Below are 6,995 nucleotides of genomic sequence, written 5' to 3' on the forward strand. Positions count from 1 at the left end.
ATACAAATCAATCCTGACCAGTAACTACACTTCCACACTGCACAATTATAGTGTGATGATTCCATTTTAGTTGCCATGGTTCCATCCTATGAAATCTTAGGGCTTGTATGAGGAGGCAGCAGAGTTCTCGAATTCAAAGTACCCCTCTCTAAACTGCAAATCTCGGGATGCCATAGGATGAAACCATTATAGTTAAAGTAGTATCATCACACTATAATGGTGTGTACTGTGAAAGGGCCCCTGGACTGATCAGTGTTGCTGTCCAACAATAACTCACGGGTCACATGTTGCTAAATTCCAATTCCCTGTTCCTTATACCTTGTTATAACTAAGCCACACTGCATGTAATTGAAATAACTGCATATTGCTTTTCTTTGTTTACTTTTTCCTTCCTCTTTTATTTCCCCATTTTATATAATGTAGCAGCACATATAGCAATAGTAAGATCTAAAATCTACAAAGCTGTGATACCTTTATGCAGCCAATTAAAAAGCACAACATTAATGACAAAGAAGTGGAGTGCCCTGTGCCTGCATTGATATCTGTATACAGTCTAAACCAGGGATTTCCAGCCTTTTTGACTCACAGAGCTTTACGGGCTCCACGGAGCACAGGTTATGAACTGCTGATCTAAGCTGACAACAGAAGTAACATTTGAATGGAAACCTGTGAGTCTAGCATTTTCACTTTTCTTCTCTTGTATGATTTTTAACATCTCTGCCTGATAAAGAAGCCACTGAAGCTTTGAAAGCTTGCCTGATACATTTTGTACTTTTTAGTTGTTCCAATAAAGGTATCATTGTTTTATGGATTTTGGATTTTGTTGTAGTTTGTTTCCAGACCAGCTTGGCTATCACTGAATATGTTTTCCTGGATTAGAAGGTACTGAATCTAACCACAACAGGGGCACCTCTAACAAAAGAGGATTAATGGACTGAGACTGTACAGATACTTCTTGATTGCCATCCCCCCCCCCAAACCCATACTGTGCTCTTTAGTGCACATGCACTGAATCAACTCTGTATTATTATTTCCATTTTTACCCAGTCTTCACTTCCATGTCTGCGTTGTTTCCCATGTTTGGTGTTGTTATGTGCTGTCAAATCAGCTCTGACTTCTAGCAATTATTTGAATGAGAGAACTCTAAGAAGTCCTATTATTAAAAAAGCTGCACAGATCTTGTAAATTCAGTACCATTGTTATCTTTACTGAGTTGATCCATCTGTAATGCAGCCCTCCTTTTTTCCCAAAGGTTTCAGCTGTTCCCATATTGTTATCTTTTCCATAAACTTATTTTTTTCATAATATGCCCAAAATGCAATATCCTGTTTAATAATGTTGGCTTCTATTGAGGGTTCAGATTTGATTTGCTCTAGGATCCATTTATTTGTCCTTTTGGCAATTCATTAAATCTTAAGAACTTTCTTGCAATATCATATTTTAAATGAATTCATTTTTTCCCGTCACCTTTCTTCACTGTCCAGCTTTCATCCATACATAACAACTGTATATACAACAGGATGGATCATGACTATGGAATGCTCAGTGATATATGTTTATGCTTGAGGAACTTATCTTATTTCTCCACAGCTTCTCTTCCAAGTCTCAGTCTTCTTTTGATTTCTACATTACATTCTTCATTTGGGTTGATGATTGGACCAAGATATGGAAAATCTTTTACAATGTTGGTGTCTTTATCATAAGCTTTAAAGTTATGTTAATATTCTGAGAATATTTTTGTCTTCTGAATATTCAGCCAGAACGCTGCTGTAGTGATCCTGGGGTCCCCTCCTGCTTCTGCTGAGTAGAATGGAGCCTCTAGAAACATCTTGCCAAGTTGCCACAACCCACTGATATTAATCCCCCCCCCCCTTTTAGTGATTCATTGGGAAGTTCCTGCAAGACTTGATTTGTGTGCACACACACTGAGCAAAAGCACATGAAACAATGTGGGAAGAAAGTAATTCTTTAAAGGAAGTTTTTTTATTCTAAGCAATCAATTAGCAAAAGGTATTGTTTACATGAAGGCTCTTCTTTTCTGCAGTTACTTAAACTTACAAAGTTACAACATCCTAGGTCATAGTCAGATAATAATAATAAATAATAAAAGCTTTATTTCTAGCCTGCCTTTCCAGAGATCAAGGCTGGTTACAATGGTGTATTTTGCAATCCAACAACATACAATTTACAATAAAAACATTGTCAGAAATTTACAATTACATTATATAAAACATTATATAAAACAACAACAACAATAACAATTCCAAGCTAGCAGCAATTGTAACAACGGTGAGGGGGAGAGGGATCACAATAGGGCTATTGGAGGTATGCCTGTTTGAAAAGATACGTTTTCAGCCCTTTTTTAAATTGGGCTAGGGAGGGGGTCGAGCGGAGCTCGTCGGGGATCGAGTTCCAGAGCTTAGGGGCCGAGGTGGAAAGATGAGATTAACAAAAATAAATATTCCCTAACATGTCTATCTAAAATATTTTCCTATTCTACTCTTGATGCAGATGGGATTTGGAGTCCTGAATGGTCATGGGGGAAGCTAGGAATCTGAATGGTTTTGTTCGGCCTCACCCAACCTCCCTAGGAGGGATAGGAATCCCCATATCTGTTGTCCCTCTTTGTTCTATCTTTGTTAGACTCCTCCCCATGGTCTCCCTAGGGCTTTTTATAACCTCTTCTGGGAATGATCTTGAAGCTTGATCCTTCTGCCCAAGTGGCCATCCGTATTGGGCAATTGTCTCTTGACATCTTGCCCCTGATCCCAATAAATGTAACTTTAAGCCCAACACCTCATTAACTCTTTGTTTACCTGTAGGGGAGCTGCTGCGATGCCCAGATAATGAGAAATCCTATTATCACACATGTGCATGTATATTCTTCTTTAACTTGTATCAATAGTCTTTTCAAATCTTTGCTATTAGCTACTAGTAATGTTGTATTATGTCATCTGTATAAATTATTGATGTTTCTTCCTCCACATTTTCATCCCTCCTTCATCTCTGTCTAATCTTGTTTTTGTGTAATAAATTCTACATATAAATTAGACAGATAGGGTGATAAAATGCACCCTTCTCTGACACCCTTGCCAATTGGACACCATGTCAAATTTTATATTATAAGCTCACTGGAGCAGGATCTTGTCTTCTTTTAGGATGCGACCTTCCTATCATTCTACTATCCTCCACTTTTCCTAGCATTATTGTTTTTTCCAATGAGTTGTGCCTTCTCATGATGTATCCAAAGTACAAGAGCCTCAGTTTTGTCATCTTGGCTCCAATCTGCTCTAGGACCCATTTATTTGTCTTTTTGGCTGTCCACAGAATCCTCAGCACTCTTTTCCAGTACCACATCTCAAATAAATTGATTTTCCTACTATCTTCTTTCTTAACTGTCCAGCTTTTGCATCCATATGTGGAAATAGGGAAAGTATAGCCCTAGGATTCTATAATTTTATTTTTATGAATATAGAGTTTAGCTTATCTAGATGCTCTCATTTAGCAGAACATAATGGTGATATGGCTGTTTTGGTAAGAGTTAACTTTTCTCTTGGCAAGACCAAGATTCGCCTGGTTGCATTTAGCTGCTACATCAGGAGAAGAGTGTATAATTGCTTCTATAGAGTGTAGCAGCTGTCCAATGGGAAATTAAATTGTATTCTGCTTAGGTTATGAATAATGCATGCCTTGTTCTTTCTTTAAGTTGGGTCAGGTCAACTACTTATATTAAAGAAATCACGCATTTACCTCCAGAAGCAGTGACTGGAAAAGAAACACTTAGGAAGTTCATACACACACACCCATACACATGCACACATACTAATACCTGTGTTATAAGAGCAGCCATTTGCTGAATCCGACATCATTGCTACTAGACATTCAGGTAGCAAATACTGTAATAACTCCAAGCAGTAAAATTCTTGTGGAGACTAAACAAACAGTTGTGGATCAATATCTATAGTAGAAAGAGGATGTGGCAGCAGCAATACTTGAAAGACACAATTTCAGAGCCAACCCTAGTATTAGTCAGAGTGAAGGTACCACCCCAGACAGCCGATTTGGGATGTCACTGAAGGGTGCCAAATTGTCATTTATTTAATTAGTTACTATAAAAAATATTGCCAGGAATACTGAAAGGTATGCTCATTTGGGGGTACAGGGGTGAGCCTGGCATTTCTTTCTGCCATTTCCATAGAATCATAGAGTTGGAAGAGACCTCAAGGGCCATCCAGTCCAACCCCCTGCCAGGTAGGAAGATATAATCAAAGCACCCCCGAGAGATGGCCATCCAGCCTCTTTTTAAAAAACCTCCAAAGAAGGAGACTCCAACACACTCTAAGGCAGTGTATTTCATTGTCACACAGTTCTTGTCTGCACACTTCTTGAGATCCATGGGTGAGGGGAGGACAACAACAAAAAGTTGTTGAAGGATGGTTTTTGTACCTTATTTTCAGGTAGGAGGCTATCCAGAGAAGCCAGTAGCTGGTAAAAATGCAAGCAAACAGGCACGTGATTGTTCAGTCATTCCATTCCATTCCCTTTTTGTGGAATGCCCTTCCCTTAGAGGCCCAAGTAGTGCTGGCAATGGTCTCATTCTGACTTTTAGTTAAAACCTGGCTGTGCATTAAAACCATTGGGACATTAAAAAAAATTGCCCAGTTTTGGGTACATACAAGGACTATTTAACTTTTTAAGTTATTCCATTTCAATATATATATATGTTCAAATATGTCTCAGTATGTCCAAAACAGAGCTTCTCATTTTTCCACCTAAGCCTACTCTTCAATACTCTTTTTCTGTTTCTGTTGATGATATTTCTATTTGACCAGTCCAGGAAGCCAGTCGTCTTGGTTTTATTTTTGATTCTTCTCTGTTGGGTATCCCCCAGATCCAGACCACATGTAGATTTTTTTTAAATACAGTATTGCCAAAATCCAACGATTTCTCTTTGCCTCTACTTCCAAGATTCTGGTCCATGCCCTAGTGGTTTTGCAACTTGATTTCTGTGACATCCTTCTGGCAGGGCTTCCTCTCTCTCACCTCTGTCCTTTAATTTCTGTCCAGCATTCAGCTGCATGCATTATTACATCCACCCATCGCTCCAACCATATCTCTCCTTTATTGCCATCCCTTCACTGGCTTCCCCTCCCTTTCTGTATTCACTATAAGCTGTTGTTGTTGACTTTTAAAGCCCTGCATGGGCTAGCCCCTCTTTATTTATCAGACCTTCTTTCTCCTCACCTTCCCACTCATACCCTCCATTCTAGTAGTCAAGGTCTGCTGTCTCAGTCTAGGATTTTCTCTGCCCCGTCCCGGATTTGTCCCTTTTCACTTGCTGCCCCTCACTCCTGGAACCTTTCCCCACTAACATGGGTCATCACTTCTTTAATCAGTTCAAAAGCTGAGTTGAAGACCATCCTGTTCAGGGAAGCCTTCCCAGGCATTGCGTGACTATTATTTGTTACTTGACATTTTTAATTTGTTGCCTGCTTTACTTTATTGTACCCTTTCCTGTATTGTTATGTATTATTTATATGTATTATGCTATTATTTCTTAAATTGTATGCCATGGGCAGATTTACTTTATTTTATTGTTTATATATGTACAGTGCTGTAAAAATCTATAGTGCTATATAAATAAAGCATAATAATGATGATGATAATAATAATAATAATAATAATAATGTTTAATATGTTTTTGGAAAACAACCTTTTTTTTTACACTTTAAACTGATTTTATTATAAGGTGCCCAGAGAACTAATAATATAGAGCTGCATATAATTATTGTAATGAGTAAAAAATGAATTCTGCCTTCCACATAGTTTTCAGGTTTTTGATATTCCACAGTCCAGTGAGCATCAAGCCTAGGGAAAAGTGTATTTTTGCACTACTGGCTGTGAGTTTGTTTGTTTTTTTAACTGAACATCATCTCACATGCTCGGGTTTTCTTCCCTTCCTGTACTTGTCAAATTTCAGGGGTACCCCGGTAACACTACCCACATCTATCCAGCTGTTTTCATTTTGGCCTCAAAATTGAAGGCACTTTTGAAAATAGAATCGAAATGTACACATTAGAGCATTAGTGAGGGGCTGTGATTCTGTATAGATCCTTGTATTCATACAAAAGCTTCATTCACCTATCTTATCAGTTACAGGCAGGTCAAATAGTTTATATATAATGAAATAATATATACACAATAGTGTGGAAGACTGGGATCTTGCCAGCACAAAGGGTAAGCCAAGATTATCTTTCCTGTCTTTTCCAAGACAAAATTTCTCTGTGCCAGACTATGAAACTGCCTTTGGAAACTGGGAAAAACATTTGGCCACCATCATACAGGAGACAGCTTTCAATGGGCTCTCAATCTTAGGCTTCCCACCCAAGTTTTAACAAATCTCTTTAGATGCCATAAGAACCCCATAGGAAGCAAAGCCATTTTTCATTCCTCATTTATCATGGCTTCAACATCGCATCTGAGGACTATGGATATACAGTGTAAATTCTTCAATAACTTTCCATGTTTTCTCAGAGCTAACATGCACTGAAGAATAATTTATAATCATAATCCCTGAAGGAGTTCATATACGGTTCCCAAGCTAAGCGTTTCCAAATTATACATTTAAAGAAATTCAAACTGTTCTCAAATATTGTGTCTAACAATGAAGAGATATATTTAAAGAAAGCCTTTTTATAGCAAGATGAGGGCAAACTTGAGAATTTTAGGAAGAAGGAGCAAACTGGACCATTATAGCATGTTCCCCACAGGCCAGCTCAGATGTTTTGTATAGCTATGGAGGCAAATTGAAATCACACTAGTTCTGTTGGAGATGTAACTCTGACCAGGGAAAGTGAGAAAGGTGGCCAGTATGGCAGTTAAGAACAAACAATATGTCGATAGACTGCAACTCCCAACATGTCTCACAATTGCCTATGCTGCGTATGGCTGCTCTGACTTGTAGTCCAAATGCACCTAGAGGGCAACATATTCTC

The sequence above is a fragment of the Sceloporus undulatus genome, chromosome 1 (assembly GCF_019175285.1).
Source record: "Sceloporus undulatus isolate JIND9_A2432 ecotype Alabama chromosome 1, SceUnd_v1.1, whole genome shotgun sequence".
Classification (NCBI taxonomy): Eukaryota; Metazoa; Chordata; class Lepidosauria; order Squamata; family Phrynosomatidae; genus Sceloporus; species Sceloporus undulatus.